At 47.9% G+C, this 16,337-nt stretch overlaps 1 protein-coding gene across 4 annotated transcripts in view; it reads right to left on the reverse strand.

Annotated features, from left to right (window-relative positions):
* Positions 1–16,337, reverse strand: part of TSPAN14 (tetraspanin 14) — a 64,420-nt gene that overhangs the window by 35,981 nt on the left and 12,102 nt on the right. Inside the window, exon 1 of one of the 4 annotated variants that reach the window (XM_015147125.3) lies at positions 9,603–9,638. The exons of the other annotated variants lie outside the window; for them this stretch is intronic. The gene's annotated coding sequence lies outside the window, so the exon portion shown is untranslated. Of the gene's footprint in view, positions 1–9,602; positions 9,639–16,337 lie in introns of those variants that run through there. 4 annotated transcript variants of the gene reach the window in all.

Genomic DNA, 16,337 nt, shown 5'->3' on the forward strand with positions numbered 1-16,337 from the left:
CCATTACCACTCTTGTATTATAAATGAAAATGGGGTCACTGCTGATTGGGGGGTGCCCCTGCTGGGGAGGAGAATGCTGGCTACAATATGATAAGGCTGGCAGTCATTATAAACAGGGCTCGGCTTCAGTGTTGTACTCACCTGTAACATTCCTCCCTTCTGCCCTTCTTTAAATTAAAAAAGTAGCACATTCTCAACTGTAAAATATCTCAACAATTCAGAATTATGAAAAGTGAACTGGCTGGCTGGGAGCAGTGACTCACGCCTATAATCCCAGCACTTTGGGAGGCTGAGGCAGATGGATCACCTGAAGTCAGGAGTTCGAGACCAGACTGACCAACATGGTGAAACCCCATCTCTACTAAAAACACAAAATTAGCCAGGCGTGGTGGCTCACGCCTGTAATACCAGCTACTCAGGAAGCTGAGCAGGAGAATCACTTGAACCAGAGAGGCGGGGATTGCAGTGAGCCAAGATCGCGCCATTGCACTCCAGCCTGGGCAACAAGAGCGAAAACTCCATCTCAAAAAATAAAGGAAAAGAAAAGTGAACTGACAATGAGAAACCACTAAATAAGGGTTTTCAAATCTTATCATGACCCATAGAAAGAAATACATTTAACGAAAGTCAATCCAGTGCACACACACACTCACATGCACAACTAAAATGAGTTCTGTGGAGGCTGGGCGCAGTGGCTCACGCCTATAATCCCAGCACTCTGGGAGGCTGAGGCAGGCGGATCACTTGAGGTCAGGAGTTTGAGACCAGCCTGGCCAACAAGACAAAACCCTGTTTCTACTAAGAATACAAAAAATTGGCCGGGTGTGGGGACGGGCGACTGTAATTCCAGCTACTCGGGAGGCTAAGGCAGGAGAATTGCTTGAACTTGGGAAGCAGAGGTTACAGTGAGCCAAGATTGCTCCAGTGCACTCTAGCCTGAGCCACAGAGCAAGACTCCATCTCAAAAAAATTAAAATGAGTTTTGTGAAATATGTCCTCCATCACATGCCGTGCATTACAGATTTTTTTCTTTTCATTTTTCAAAATCATAACTGCACATAATCTAAGAATCAACTACTGTAAAAACCGTGTTGAGAAAACAGCAGATTCCAGCCCTTAGGTCAGGTTTTCCCTTTCTAGGTGACACTTCCAACTTCTAGCTGACTCTTGATGTTTACACCCAAATATCTCTTAGAAATGTCTGCATATAGGCTGGGCGCGGTGCCTCATGCCTGTAATCCCAGCACTTTGGGAGGCTGAGGCGGGCGGATCACCTAAGGTCAGGAGTTCAAGATCATCCTGACCAACATGGAGAAATGCCGTCTCTACTAAAAATACAAAATTAGCCGGCTGGGCACAGTGGCTCATTCCTGTAATCCCAGCACTTTGGGAGGCCGAGGCAGGCAAATCACGAGGTCAGGAGATTGAGACCATCCTGGCTAACATGGTGAAACCCCATCTCTACTAAAAATACAAAAAATTAGCCGGGCATGGTGGCGGGTGCCTGTAGTCCCAGTTACTCGGGAGACTGAGGCAGGAGAATGACATGAACCCAAGAGGCGGAGTTTGCAGTGAGTCAATATCGTGCCACTGCACTCCAGCTTGGGTGACAGAGCGAGACTCCGTGTCAAAAAAAAAAGCCAGGCGTGGTGGCCCATGCCTGTAATCCAGCCAATTGGGAGGCTGAGGCAGGAGAATCGCTTGAACCCGGGAGACGGAGGTTGCGGTGAGCCGAGATCGCACCATTTTGTATTATTCCCCAACTTTTCAGTTTTAGCACTCCACTTTCTACCTTGGAAGAGGAGGACTTAACCATTTACTCCCCACAAATCCCTCTCCCTGCAAGCTACCCCTCACGCTTGTCCTTTCCAATCTCTCCACTGATTAAACTGCAGTGCTGGCTGGAGTAATTTTCATAGCTGACCTTATTATGACCATGTGAGCTATCAGAGTGAGCAAGATAACACATGATTTCATTTCTTCTCCCGTACAACTTCTTGTTTTGCTTAATTTTCTATGAATTTATCAATTTTTAACTGAAATTTTGATATCAGTTGTCTAAATCTACTCTCAGTGAGTTTTTTCACATCTGATGTTTTATTCGTATTTCTTCTTCAAAAAGAAATCCTCCTGGGGCCTTCGGAGGTCCTTCCATCTGGACCAATGCACAGAATTCCCTTTACATCTTTTGGGATACACCCTAAAGAAGATCCGGTCTTTGTTCATCTTCATGGAGAAATCCTTCAATGTGAAAGGCAAGTTTTTCACATCCAGTATGTCTGAAACATTTTTTTTTTTTTTTTTTTTTTGAGACAGAGTCATGCTCTGTCGCCCAGGCTGGAGTGCAGTGGCCGGATCTCAGCTCACTGCAAGCTCCGCCTCCCGGGTTCACGCCATTCTCCTGCCTCAGCCTCCCGAGTAGCTGGGACTACAGGCGCCCGCCACTTCGCCCAGCTAGTTTTTTGTATTTTTTAGTAGAGACGGGGTTTCACCGTGTTAGCCAGGATGGTCTCGATCTCCTGACCTCGTGATCCGCCCGTCTCGGCCTCCCAAAGTGCTGGGATTACAGGCTTGAGCCACCGCGCCCGGCCTGAAACATTTTTATTCTACCTTCCTTTTTTTTTTTTTGAGACAGAGTCTCACTCCTTCACCCTGGCTAGAGTACCCTGGCGCAACCTCAGCTCACTGCAACCTCTGCCTTCTGGGTTCCAGAGATTCTCCTGCCTCAGCCTCTGGAGTAGCTGGGATACAGGCATGCACCACCACACCCAGTTAATTTTTACATTCTTAATGGAGACAGGGTTTTGCCACGGTGGCCAGGCTGGTCTCGAACTCTCCTAATCTCAAGTGATCCGCCTGCCTAGGCCTCCCAAAGTGCTGGGATTACAGGATCCCTTCACTCTTGAATGAGTTTGGCTGTGTGCAGAGTTCTAGGCTGGGGATCAATTTCATTGAGCATGATGAAGGCATCACTCCCCTACCTCCTATATTCAGATGTATCGAGAAGCCCAAAACCACTCAGATTTCTGATCTCTGTACTTGACCTGTTTCTTTCTCTGTGTAACTTGTGTATCACCCCTTTCTCCCAAGCATATTGACGTCTGAGGGTACTAGTTTGGGTCTGCCTTCCTCTACTTGGCTCAACATTCCATAGGCCCCTCCATAGAGAAGCTAATAACCTATTTCAGGCAATATTTTCCTCAATGATTTTGCCACCTGCATTCTTCTGTTTTCCCTTTCGGTTAGTTCCCATCAATTGATGTGGGAAGCCTGGCTGATGCTTTAATTTTCTTACCTTTTCTGCGTTATTTATTATTCACCTCCTCATTTGTTTGCTCTATTTTCTGAAAGACTCCCTGAACTTTATTTTCTAATAATACTACTGATATTTTTGCTCTGCCCTTATTTTTTTTTAATTTTCAGATAACTTTGTTTTCTAATTGTTCCTTTTTATTGTATCCTGTTCTTATTTCATGGATATGATAATTTTTTTCAAAATGTTCTTTTCTCCAAACAGACTTCCTTTCAAATTGCTTTTTTTCATTTCTTTTGCTTTCCTTCATTAGGCACTTTCTTTAGCCATCTAGTAATCCCTGGCAGTCCTCATGATTAAGAGTGAATGACTCAGGAACTAGCTGGAAGCTCTGAGTCCCTGGGCAGCTAAGTTTCTGTGTAGGATGATCTGGTTGGGTCATTTGCTGGGAAATCCTTGCTGTGAGCATCATTTGTATTGTTTTCCCATCTTAGGCTGGTTAGATTCCACAGTGAGGACCCTTTTCATCTCTAAGGGCCTGGCTGTCAATGTTCTAGAAGCTAAAAGGGGTCAGAAGACTAGAGAATGGAAGTGGTCTCTATATTAACTCCCAAGAATACCTGGAGGCTCCTAGGCCCTTGGTTTTTCCTTCTGCAGAAATGTGCAACATGCAGCTAAAGTCGGAGAGGCCAACACCCAGCATCATGGTGGAAGGAAAGGGATCGAAGGATATAACTGCATCAGCTGCTTTCAAACTATTCTTGTACTCAGCAACCTCTGATGCCCACGTTCCCCTCCCCCCACCAAAAAGTCTCATGCCTTCCACTCCTACATTATAAACCGAATCATTCATGTACTCTTTGCTTGCAAAATTTTTCTTGCTGTTGTTTTATTTCTCATTCTCCCTGTCCTCATGCATTGATTTCTTTTTTACAACTCCCTTTATCTTATGTGGGGTTTTAGGAGAAAGCAAAATCAGATGTGTCTACTCAGACCATTATTTTTTACCCAGAAGACCTCTAGGAAGATTTCAAAGTATTTTTAATTGCCACCTTTTTATTCAGCAAAGTGAAAAAATCAGGAAGTATAGTCTATTATTACACAAAAGAAAGGGCAAAAGAGACTTGGCACATGTAATTAAGGTTACTAATCAACTGATCTTAACATAGGGGGATCATCTGAGCAATCCAATGTAATTACATGAGCCCTTAAAAGCACAGCTTCCTCCCAGCTGAGGGCAGAAGAGGAAGGCAGAGAAGCAGCAGCAGGATTTGATGCACTGTTGCTGGATCTGAGTAGAGGGGCCACATGCAAGGACCAGTGAGGGGCTCTAAAGGCTAAGAGTAGCCCTGGCTGATAGTCAGCAAGGACTCAGTCCTACTGTAGCGAGAAACTGCACTCTGCTGAAAACCTGAATGAGCCTGGAAGTGAATTCTTCCTAGAGCCTCCAGAGAGGAGCACAGCCCTGCCAACAATTTGATTTGGGCTTTGTGAGACCCTAAGGAGGGAATAAGTTGAGCTATGCTGGGCCTGGACCTCTGACCTACAGAAATTGTGAGATTTAATACAGGCAGCCTTCTGCAACCACAGTTCTGTATCCATGGATTCAGCTAACTGGGAATGAAAAATATTTGGGGGGAAAAAAAAAGATACAAGTAAAAAATACAGTAAAACTGCCTGCAATCCCAGCACTTTGGGAGGCCAAAGCAGGTGGATCACGGGGTCAGGAGATCGAGACTATCCTGGCTAACATGGTGAAACCCCGTCTCTACTAAAAGCACAAAAAATTAGCCAGGTGTGGTGGCAGGGGCCTGTAGTTCCAGCTACTCGGGAGGCTGAGGCAGGAGAATGGCGTGAATCTGGGAGGCGGAGCTTGCAGTGAGCCGGTATCACGCCACTGCACTATAGCCTGGGCGATAGAGTGAGACTCCGTCTCAAAAAAAAAAAAAAAAAAAAAATACAGTAAACAACTATTTCCATAGCATTTACTTTTGTTTTTGAGACAGGGTCTTGCTCTGTCACCTAGGCTCGAGTGCAATGGTGCAAACTTGGCTCACTGCAGCCTAGACCTCCCAGGCTCAAGCAATCCTGCCTCAGCCCCTCAAGCAGCTAGGACTATAGGAGTGTGTTACCATGCCCAGCTGATTTTTAAATTTTTTGAAGAGACAGGGTCTCACTATATTGCCCAGGCTGGACTCGAACCCCTGGGCTCAAGCAATCCGCCTGTCTCAGCCTCCCAACATGCTTGTATTATAAGCATGAGCCCCCGCACCCAGCCAGCTTTCACACTGTATTAGATATTTTTAAGTAATCTGGAGATGGTTTAAAGTTTAGGAAAGAATATGTGAAGGTTATATGCAAATACTACACCATTTCATATTAAGGACTTGAGCATCTATGGATTTTGGCATCGTGGAGGAGGTGTGTCCTGGAATCAAACACCCTTGGACAATGGAGTGATGACTGTATAAAACGAATGGGGAGGTCGGGCACCATGGCTCACGCCTGTAATCCCAGCACTTTGGGAGGCCGAGGCAGGTCAATCACAAGGTCAGGAGTCCCAGACCAGCCTGGCCAAGATGGTGAAACCCTGTCTCTACTGAAAATACAAAAATTAGCCGGGTGTGGTGGCAGGCGCCTGTAATCTCAGCTACTTGGGAGGCTAAGGCAGAGAACTGCTTGAACCTAGGAGGCAGAAGTTGCAGTGAGCTGAGATCGCGCCACTGCACTCCAGCCTGGGCAACAGAGCAAGACACTGTCTCAACAACAACAACAAAAAGGATGGGGAGGCCGGGCACAGTGGCTCACACCTGTAATCCCAGCACTTTGGGAGGCCGAGACGGGCAGATCACGAGGTCAGGAGATCGAGACCATCCTGGCTAACATGATGAAACCCCATCTCTACTAAAAACACAAAAACATAATTAGCCGGGCGTGGTGGCGGGTGCCTGTAGTCCCAGCTACTCGGGAGGCTGAGGCAGGAGAATGGCGTGAACCGGGGAGGCGGAGCTTGCAGTGAGCCAAGATCTCGCCACTAAACTCCAGCCTGGGGGACAGAGCAAGACTCTGTCTCAAAAAAAAAAAAAAAAAAAAGGATGGGGAAAGGGGGCAGAAAAAGAACATCAACTCAGAACAGAGTGGACCTTTAACTTAAAACTTTTTGTTTCTTTTTAGAGACAGGGTCTTTAATTCCCAGCTTCACATGGTCCTCCTACCTCAGCCTCCCAAGTAGCTGGGACCACAGGTGTGTACCACCATACCAAGTTAATTTTTAATTTTTTTTTTTTTAGAAATAGTGTTTCACTATGTTGCCCAGGCTAGTCTCAAACCCCTGGCTCAAGAGATCTTCCCTCTGCAGTCTCCCCCAAAGTGCTGGGATTATAAGCATGAGCCATCACGCTCAGCCCAAAACTTTTAGATTTACAGAAAAGCTCATTATCTCTCCTATTGCCAGATTAGCTCTATCAAACATCACTGCAACACAACAACTCCCTCAAGAACCAGCTGTTTAATCTTGGATCCAGATTAAACTCCGGCCAGTGCTTGGCAGCCCCACACCCAAAGGAGTCAGGCCCCTGGCTCCTCCCACAGGGACCTTCAGAGGGGGAGGATGGCTGCCTGCATCCCTCCAACAGGGTCTCCTTCTACCTCCAGTTCTTTGGCATCCCCTGATTCCACCTTGCCCTCTTTGGATGATGCCCATTTCAGGAGCTTGCTGGAAATGTGGAATCTCAATTCCCTTCAATCTGCATTTCACTAAGATCCTGAATAAGATGAAAATTTGAGAAGCTCTGAGACAACAGGCTCATTTTTTATATATAAATAAAAGGTCATGAGGGAGGAAGAGGGGAGAGAAGCCCCAAGGGAAGGAAGCCAGATGACACGACAGTGGAGAAAAGTGAACTGAGTGTTGGGAAGGCCAGGCCCAAACCATGTGGCCTGACCCTGCACAGAGGCACTGTGAGCTCCCCAGGCTTCCCTAGAGTGACGTCCCTGGAGTGTCTGCCCCTCCTATGGGATAATTACATGCCTCACAACCCTCCAACACTACTCTGCTGACGGTTCCAGAGATCTGCATCTTTCCACACAAGCACGAGGCACAAATACCAGACAGAGCATGGACCAAGGGGCCCCACCTGGAATCCCTAAGCCTTCACCCACCCAGACACTCAGGAGCTTTCCTAAACCCCTCTCGCTCCAATACCTCCCCTCCCCTCCTCTCCCCTCCTCTCCCCTCCTCTCCCCTCCCGTCCCCTCCTGAGGGCACAGGTCAGTTCCTCATGACCTCACAGGGAAGGTCTGAAGGTCTCTTACCCAGCTCTCTACTTCTAACCCGACCCCTCTTCTGGCCCCTCTTTTTCCTAAGGACCCAACTGACAATGACAACACCCGCCACCCATATCCTCAGCTACACCCCATGCCGCCAAATTATCCTTGCTATCTCCTTCCCTCTCATTCTCTGAAGCCAATCCTTCAACACCACCTGGCCTTTGAGGCTCCCAGAACTGGCCTCTGACCTGATCACAGGCCCATCCCAGGGAAGGGCAGCCACATCCCCCAAGGAAAGTGGAGTTCCTGTTGCACCTCCAGTAGCACCTGGGGCCTGGACATTCCTACCATCTAAGAAGGGGGTCTCTAGAGCCCCCTAGGTGCTGGGGAACATTCACAGGCCAAAGGAACAGGCAGGCCCAGGGAGAGAAGCCTAGGAGGAGGCAGGCGAATATGAAAGGGAGTGTGCCCCAGTAGGAGAGAGAATCACTAAGGCAGGCCAGGGCAGGCTGCTCAGCTGCCCACAAGAATCTCACCCTCTGAGGGTGGAAGGAGGGGCTCGGCTCCCTCTGACTCACCCCTTAGAGCCAGAACTGTCCATGTACATCCCTGATCCATTCCCTCATTAACCCAAACACCACACCCAGGGACCACCAGAAACACTGCAAAATTAGACACCGTGGCATGTGAACCTATGGATTATATCAAAAGAGAAAAAAAAAGTAATTAAAAAAAAAAAAACCCACCATGGTGGCAGCAACCACTCACTGGGGTGAAGAAGTTTGACTCTTTACTGTGGGAAGTCACTACACAGCTGCACAATGTCAAGGGGGCTGGATCCCCTACTTTATCACAGGGTAACAAACACTACCCTGGCACAGTGTGGGGAAGGTGGGCCTCCGGCTTCCAAGGTCATCAAGCCCTTGACCGCCAGCTCTGGACAGCCTCCACGCGGAGGCACAGGAGAGGCTGGGCCCCAGCCCTGAGCTCCACTAGGCTCTCCAATGGGCCTGAGGGTCTCAGTGCCTGGCATCCTGTAAAAACCCTGATATTAGCGACTGAAGCACTATGAATTTCCACCACCAAAAACCCACAACCCAAAACCTGCTGAGTTTCAGGACACCGAGGGGCCTCCTCATTAACCTGGTGAGAGGAGGCCTCTGTCTACCTCAGTGCTGTCATCAGGAAAGCAGCAGAGTGGGTGGATGTGGGTCAGGGGAGGCCTCAGCAGGAAAAGCACTGGGCCTGGAATGGAGGTCACCTAGTCCAGTGACTTCCAAGCTTACTATTTTTATTATTTTTTAAGCTACAGGAGGCTTTGTTCAAAGAAACTCTGACCCAGAAACCCAACATAGAGGCAGGCAGAGCAGGACACTTTTATCTTCAGGTGGCTGGGGAAAGGGAGACTTCACAAGGTGCACACTAAAAACCACGGGCCTAGTGCGGCTGATGCCACGCTCCACAGGACAGCAGAAAGGCTCAAGGAGCTGCCTCCAGAATCTTATGGCGACTAGTTCAACAGAACTATAATAGGCCTGGAAATGCATGTTTTGAAGAGCTGTCATTCACAGCAGCTTGAAAAAGCCCCCACTGGCCAAATCTGGAACAATCTGAGTGGCAAAATAAACAATAATAACAATGGATTTTAACTCATTGAATAAAATAAGAATTCATGAGCCCATTCTAATACACACAGAGAGATAAACAAACAGGAGAGAAGGAAAAGTTCTGTGTAGCACAATGATACATAGCTACAGCAGTTCCGTATAGTTAAATGATAAATGTAGGAGGAATCATGGAATTAAATCATCGCATTCGACACCCATGACAGAAACAACCGACTGTGCCAAGAATCTGCAATGGGTCCTAAAACCAGTGATGAGTTTGATGTGAAATAGCATACTGTATTTGCATAGTCTCAAAGTATCTCCCCACAGGACACTCACAAAAGAACAAAACAGTAAGCTAGAGGAAAGAAACCCAGCAGACATCACCATAAGCAAGTGATCGTTGTTAGTATCACCGGTAATGACTCAGACCCACATCATGTGCCTCCCAAGGGGATGTACCCAGGACTCACCATTTCTGCAGTATTCCTGACAAAACTGCAAATCTTGCATCTAACCATGAGGAAACAACAAACAAACTTAAATTAAGGGAGATTCTACAAAATAACTGGCATCAAGTAACTCAAACACAGAGTTTGTGGTCCTTCTTTAAAAAAAAAAAAAAAAAGCAAACAAAACATTCAGGCCTTGGGCCCCATTGGAGATTTTCACTTTTACATTTTTGAGACAGGGTTTCACTCTGTGACCCAGGCTGGAGTGCAGTGGCACCGTCACGGCTCACTGCAGCCTTGACCTCCTGGGTTCAAGTGATCTTCCCGCTTCAGTGCACACCTGCAGTTCCAGCTACATAGGGAGATGGGGTCTCCCTATGTTGCCCAGGCTGGTCTCAAACTCCTGCTTAAGCCATCCTACTGCCTCAGGCTCTCAAAGTGCTGGGACCACAGGCATGAGCAACCACGCCCAGCACCCATTAGAGATTTTCAGAATGATTCATCAGGCAGCTCATTCAACTGCACCAGCAGCCTCAGGGCAACACCTGCCCACCCAGGTGAGGCAGGGCCTGGTCACCCACACTTGCCACCCACCCCACCCCCACTTCTCAAACGGCTAGGCAAAAGGAGGCCTGGCACCTTGGCTTCCAAGTTGATGTCCCAACCTACTTCCCTCTGCCATTGAAGGTGAAGCTGCCCACTCACGGGAGGATGCTAGGCCAAGGCAGGCTTGGTGCACACGCCCTATACCCTGATCATCATGACAGGCCTGTTTCTGAAAATCTAAGTCCACAAGAAATGTCTATACACAGCATCCTTTTACACGCCCCTGGTAAGAGCACATCAGAGCCTCTTCCTCACCCAGTTGCAAACAAATGTGGAGAGTCTGGGCCCAGTCTACACTAGTATTCCCAACGTGAACAAGAACCCACGCCAAGGTGCTGTGCCTCCAGACTTCAGGAGGACTGGGCTGCACCCTGTGGCCTCCCGAGATCAGCAAGGTTGAAGCAACCCACCCAGCAATCCATCAGTGCACAGGTTCGCTTGCCAAGCCCATGGGGTAAAAAGGCTTTTGCTGTGGGAGACAAGCACCTGAAGACTTGTTTCTACATGTTCAGGGCACTGCTGCATGCAAGACACCCAGAATGAGGCCGTGGAGACCAACTCCAACTCAGAGTGGGACCTGTGCCTGACTCAGGGGACTCAGAACATGACCCCCTTCACTAAATGTAGTCAAATAGGTGCTGGAGGGCAGAGAGGAGGAGGTGGTGGTGGTGGTGGCAAGCTGGTCAGGAAATGCTCCCTAGAGCAGCTGTTTTAAATGTGTACTAGATGAGGGCAGCACATATAGAAGCTCCCCAGTTTGGGATCGAGAGCTGTGCCTGAAGATAGGAAGGAACACACTACAACCCAACCTGGCAGCAGGCAACTCTGTCACCCCAAGACTGCCCCTCCAATGAAGATGATTAACAGAGCCTTCAGTGTATCCCCAGCTCCAGGCTGGGACCTGCATGATGATACCAAGACAAAACCAGCATGGTCATCCTTGCAGGGCTGACACCGTCGGGGAGGGAGCCACTCCTGAACACCACATTTTCCAAGTGATGAGTGGCCTGTTCCTGGTAAGAAATAAACTTTGCAGGCCGGGCGCGGTGGCTCAAGCCTGTAATCCCAGCACTTTGGGAGGCCGAGACGGGCGGATCACGAGGTCAGGAGATCGAGACCATCCTGGCTAACACAGTGAAACCCCGTCTCTACTAAAAATACAAAAAATTAGCCGGGCGTGGTGGCGGCGCCTGTAGTCCCAGCTACACGGGAGGCTGAGGCAGGAGAATGGCGGGAACCCGGGAGGCGGAGCTTGCAGTGAGCTGAGATCCGGCCACTGCACTCCAGCCTGGGCGACAGAGCAAGACTCCGCCTCAAAAAAAAAAAAAAAAAAAAAAAAAAGAAATAAACTTTGCTCCAATAACTGGGTCTTTAAAGGCTGGCTGTTAGAGGAGCTGTTCCAGTAGGCTGCAGGGATTTGACCTACATGCCTAATGTAGATTTGAAGTGTTCTCTTTGCACAGGTCACAAAGACACTACATAAGAGAGTTTAGAATTATATTTGCTCCTCATTCTCTGTTTCCATGCCTGAAAGGCATAAAAATTATGGCTATAAGATGCTTAAAAATCTTTGTACACAAAATTGCACAGTCAGCTAGAATATACTGTCGGTCTTCCATATATCCACAGATTCAAGTAACCAGGATCAAAAATATTCAGGAAAGGCTGGGCACAGCGGTTCACACCTGTAATCCCAACACTTTGGGAGGCCGAGGGGAGTGGATCACCTGAGGTCAGAAGTTCAACACAACCTGACCAATATGGTGAAACCCCGTCTCTAATTAAAACAGAAAAATTAGCTGGGCCTGGTGGCGCACGCCTATAGTCTCAGCTACTCAGGAAGCTGAGACAAGAGAATTGCTTGAATCTGGAAGGTGGAGGTTGCAGTGAGCTGAGAATGCGCCATTGCTCACCAGCCTGGGCAACAGAGCAAGACTCTGTCTCAAAAAGAAAAGAAAAAAAAAGTACAAATGCTTTAAATTATATAATACTTATATTGCATTTACATTGTATGAGTTATTATAAGTAATCTAGAGATGATTTAAAGTATATGGGAGGAAGTACATAGGTTATATGCAAATACTACTAAGTGCGGGGGGGCTAAAACCAATCTCCCTTGGAGACAGGACACCAAGGGACAACCATACTGTGTTTTAAGACAAAAACCCCACCTCAAAGGATGGCAAGCTGGAAAACTTCTGAGTCTAGGATGGGACACTTTCCAGCCCACCCCAGGCCTGCCTCCCCCAGCCCGGGGGAAAAAGATTTACAGAGCTAAAACAAAACAAACAAACAAAAATCCTTTCCAAAGAAGCCATGAAAAGTGAAGCCCAATGGGGAAAAATAAAACTAAGTGTGCCTTGCGAATGTCAAAAGAGAGGAGGAAGCAGGGGCAGAATTTTTTAAACTGCAAATCAAGGGTGAGAAACTACTGGAAAAGGCTGAGAGGAAATCAAGAGTCAGGAGAAAGCAGATCATCCCCTAAAACAGAGCTAGAAAGGCAGGGGGCCCCTTGGGTAGCTGAGCAGGAGAGTCAGGGTCTCATTCCCAGGGACGCAAGCTCTTCCCCACAAAGCCCCAACCTTCGCCAGAATGCAGGGGTTGTGCAGGCAGTACAGTGAAATCAGGACAGCCACCTCAAACTGTTTTCTGCTGCAAAACTACTATAAAATACAAATTTACAGTCCCTCTTCTGGACTATTTATTTATCTTCAACATACACCAAAACATCTTTATAGAAAATGCTTTGTGTTTCTTCCAAAAGCAAACAACATTTACGACCTGATTCTGATCCTGTTCTCCAGCTGGAACAGGGCGGGGCGAGTGGCACCAGATGGCCAGGGAGGCTTAGGGCTGCCCTTTCACCCAGGAGGGCTCCAGTTATCCCCCACCCCCACCCCCATGCCCCAAAGATAACCTCGACAGCAGGGCTGTGGGCCAAGGGGGCTTTCTCGATCTAGCTCCATTCCCAAGACATCGCCAGCACCGAGGAATAACTGCTGTACACTGCACACCCAGAGGGGAAGGACTGCAGAGCCGGGGCTGGTGAACCTGTTTAAAGTCGGCAACTTTCAGGAAAGCAAGCGGGTGAAGACTGCAAAACCACAAAACAGACTAACAAAGCAAAGGCGCAAGCATGACAGTGCGGCTGGCTGAGGCTATGCTTCTCAAACATGAAAGTGCATTCAGGCCAGGCACGGTGGCTTGGGCCTGCAATCCCAGCACTTTGGCGGATTGCTTGAATCCAGGAGGTCAAGGTTGTAGCAAGCCTTAATTGTACCACTGAGTGCAGAGTCAGACCCTATCTCACAAAAAATAAAAAATAAAAATTTTAAAAGAGCATTCGAATCACTTGGGTCACTTTGTTAACAATGCAAATTCTGATTCAGCCGATCTGGGTGGAGGCCCCCAAGGTTCTACAGTGCAGTAAGCTCCCAGGTGATGCCCATCCTGCCTATCAGCAGGTCTGTAGATGGCACTTTGAATAGTAAGGATGTAACACTGACACACAGAAGGAAAACAACCATTCAAGCACGTCATGGGAAGAAAGCCACCCATCTTTATTGTGCTTGATTTGCGAGGATGCAATCAGCTTCCCTGGAGAAATGCTTTAATTTTGGGATTTGTTCGGGATTTTGGTGCATCCCACTGGATTCTCACAGATTATTTTTATTCCCATTTCTCAGCTGTAAAAGCTACTCTAACCAAATGATAGAGACCTGCCTCTTCCAAGACTACCGCCCTCCTGTGTCGTGCCCAGCAGACACACAGCCTACAGCAGTAGTGACACAGGCTGTACCCTGAAGACAATGGGAGGAAGTCAGACGGGCAGCAGGCACAGGGGGGCCTGGCACGCAGTGCTGGTTAGGGCTGGCGGGCCCAGAGGATGGAGGCTGGGCCAGGAAAGGCAGATAAAGGGCCAGAAACACAGCCTGAAAGGTTACCAGGAAAAGAACATTTTGTCTCCTAGAACCTATTAACAAAATAGAGGCAAAATTTAAACCGAGTCTCCACCCTCAAAGAGGCATGGGGATATTGTTTTCGTTTTTACTTTTAACAAGTTTGTTTTTACATTTAAGAGCTTGGCCTCACTTTGGCAAGAGGCAAAATTAAAAGCTTTACTTCCCTCTCCCTGGATTCCACTTCACAAGAGAGGGGCTACACTAATAAACAAAAGTAATGTGCCATTTCCAAGAAAAGCCAAGGCAAGGTCCAAGGTAAGACTACTTATCAGTGAGCTCCAGGGGCGACACTCAGCACCTGAGAACTGGGAGTGTGTGTTTGGGCTCCGGGTGGATCGGTTTCCACTTGAAAACTACGGGCATCTTTTGAGGTGATCATCACCACCGCTCGAAACGCCCAGGAAAAGAGGGGCCCTTTGTTAATTCCATCTGATGACATTTTCTTCCAAAGGATCCTGAGTTGGCAAGAGAGATTCCAGGTCGTGACCAACCATTTTGGAGTTAGAGTCACAGAACTCCAAGGGTTACAGCTAAAATGTTCCCGAAGTTCCTCTAAGCAACACTTCCATTTTCCAGTCAGAATCTGCACGCCAGGAAGTGACCCGCCAAGGTCACCCAGGAAGCCAAAATTCAAACCCCAGCTTCTACATTCATGTGTTTTTCCCAGAAAGAACACTGAGCTGCCTTGATCGTGACTTTCCCAGTCTTGTTTGGGTCCAACAACCTGTAAACTAAAAATAAAATTCTAAGCCCCATAACCAACTAAACAAACCCTCTTGGCCACGAGGACCCCAGAGAAACCTGAAAAACAGCTCTTGGCCACGACGAGAAGGGAGGTTGGAAAGGCCTCATTACATACCTCCTCCATTTCGGGATTTAGACACAACAACTGACCATCATTAATATTAAAACAGAGATCATTAAGACTAAGAAACAAGGCCGGGCGCGGTGGCTCAAGCCTGTAATCCCAGCACTTTGGGAGGCCGAGACGGGCGGATCACGAGGTCAGGAGATCGAGACCATCCTGGCTAACACGGTGAAACCCCGTCTCTACTAAGAAAATACAAAAAAACTAGCCGGGCGCGGTGGCGGGCGCCTGTAGTCCCAACTACTCGGGAGGCTGAGGCAGGAGAATGGCGGGAACCCGGGAGGCGGAGCTTGCAGTGAGCTGAGATCCGGCCACTGCACTCCAGCCTGGGCGGCAGAGCGAGACTCCGTCTCAAAAAAAAAAAAAAAAAAAAGACTAAGAAACAAGACTCTTCGTGACAATAAGATATCGAAATATAAAGAGGATCGAAGGCCATGACAGACAAGGGTTAAGTCACTCACCCCACTGCTGTAACCCAGTGTATTGGTTAATGGACTTCCTTATCTTACCAGTCCTTTCTGCTGACTCTAAATTTTTGGACAAAGCTTTACTCCTTTAACTAATTGCAAACTAAAGAATCTCTGAACGCACCTATGACCTGTAAGCCCGTTTCACGATATCCCACCTTTCTGGGCTTAACCAATGCATATCTTCCATGTACTGACTTATGCCTTTGCCTGTAACTTTTGCCTCCTTAAAATGTGTAAAACAAAACTGTAATCCGACAGCCTCAGGCACCCTTTCCCTGGACCTCTTGAGACTACAGTGCTTTTCCCAGGCCACAGACACTCACTGGATTGGAATAAACCTCTTTAAAATATTTTAGAGACTTTGGTTTTTCTGTTAACATACCCCACCCCCCCGCACCCCCCTCCCCCGGCAAAGTGGCATCTGTGTTTCAATGCCTTTCAAGGTGAGCACCAGATCTTTTTGCTTTGAGTCCTGTAGGTGCTACAACATTTGCTAAAATAAGGGCTGGGTGCTGTGACTCACACCTATAATCCTAGCACTTTGGGAGTCTGAGGTGGACAGCTTGAACCCAGATGATGAGTTCGAGAACAGCCAAGGCAACATAGCAAGAGCTTGTCTCTATGAAAATTTTTAAAAAATTAGTTGCGCATGGTGGTACGTGCCTGTGGTCTCAGCTACTGGGAAAGCTGAGGCAGGAAGATCACTTAAGCCTGGGAGGCCGGGGCTACACTAAACCATACTCATGCCACTGCATTCCAGCCTGGGCAACAGAGCAAGATTCCATGTCAAAAAATAAAATAAAATGAGGACACTCCAAGGTGCAACCCTATCTGGGGCTGAGGCTTGCTT

The sequence above is a fragment of the Macaca mulatta genome, chromosome 9 (assembly GCF_049350105.2).
Source record: "Macaca mulatta isolate MMU2019108-1 chromosome 9, T2T-MMU8v2.0, whole genome shotgun sequence".
Lineage (NCBI taxonomy): Eukaryota > Metazoa > Chordata > Mammalia > Primates > Cercopithecidae > Macaca > Macaca mulatta.